The following is a 1,499-nucleotide window of genomic DNA, read 5'->3' on the forward strand; positions in this document are numbered from 1 at the left end:
TCTTCAGTGTTTATAAATATTTGAAATTGTTTATCCTTTGGCGATGATTGTTTTCAAATATATATGAATGTTTATAAATATTGAAAATTGACAAACATTCACTATACGAGTGGCTGAGTTTAAGGTTTCTACTCTCCTATTCTAAGAGTACAGAGCATTTGTTAATTCTGAGCTTATTAATTGGCCAAACACAGTGAAACGTGGATTGTGACTCGCTGGCTTCACTGAGAGACCATTTATTTCAGTATTCTCTATGGGCGTTGAGTGTTTGTATACATCTTCAGTGTTTATAAATATTTGAAATTGTTTATCCTTTGGCGATGATTGTTTTCAAATATATATGAATGTTTATAAATATTGAAAATTGACAAACATTCACTATACAGTGGATGACTTTAAGGTTTCTGCCCTACTTCTAAGAGTATAGAGCATTTGTTAATTCTGAGCTTATTAATTGGCCAAACACAGTGAAACGTGGATTGTGACTCGCTGGCTTCACTGAGAGACCATTTATTTCAGTATTCTCTATGGGCGTTGAGTGTTTGTATACATCTTCCAGTGTTTATAAATATTTGAAATTGTTTATCCTTTGGCGATGATTGTTTTCAAATATATATGAATGTTTATAAATATTGAAAATTGACAAACATTCACTATACAGTGGATGACTTTAAGGTTTCTGCCCTACTTCTAAGAGTACTAGAGCATTTGTTAATTCTGAGCTTATTAATTGGCCAAACACAGTGAAACGTGGATTGTGACTCGCTGGCTTCACTGAGAGACCATTTATTTCAGTATTCTCTATGGGCGTTGAGTGTTTGTATACATCTTCAGTGTTTATAAATATTTGAAATTGTTTATCCTTTGGCGATGATTGTTTTCAAATATATATGAATGTTTATAAATATTGAAAATTGACAAACATTCACTATACGAGTGGCTGAGTTTAAGGTTTCTACTCTCCCATTCTAAGAGTACAGAGCATTTGTTAATTCTGAGCTTATTAATTGGCCAAACACAGTGAAACGTGGATTGTGACTCGCTGGCTTCACTGAGAGACCATTTATTTCAGCTATTCTCTATGGGCGTTGAGTGTTTGTATACATCTTCCAGTGTTTATAAATATTTGAAATTGTTTATCCTTTGGGCGATGATTGTTTTCAAATATATATGAATGTTTATAAATATTGAAAATTGACAAACATTCACTGATACGAGTGGCTGAGTTTAAGGTTTCTACTCTCCATTCTAGAGTACAGAGCATTTGTTAATTCTGAGCTTATTAATTGGCCAAACACAGTGAAACGTGGATTGTGACTCGCTGGCTTCACTGAGAGACCATTTATTTCAGTATTCTCTATGGGCGTTGAGTGTTTGTATACATCTTCAGTGTTTATAAATATTTGAAATTGTTTATCCTTTGGCGATGATTGTTTTCAAATATATATGAATGTTTATAAATATTGAAAATTGACAAACATTCACTATACAGTGGCTGA

Source organism: Lates calcarifer, linkage group LG1, assembly GCF_001640805.2.
Source record: "Lates calcarifer isolate ASB-BC8 linkage group LG1, TLL_Latcal_v3, whole genome shotgun sequence".
Classification (NCBI taxonomy): domain Eukaryota; kingdom Metazoa; phylum Chordata; class Actinopteri; family Centropomidae; genus Lates; species Lates calcarifer.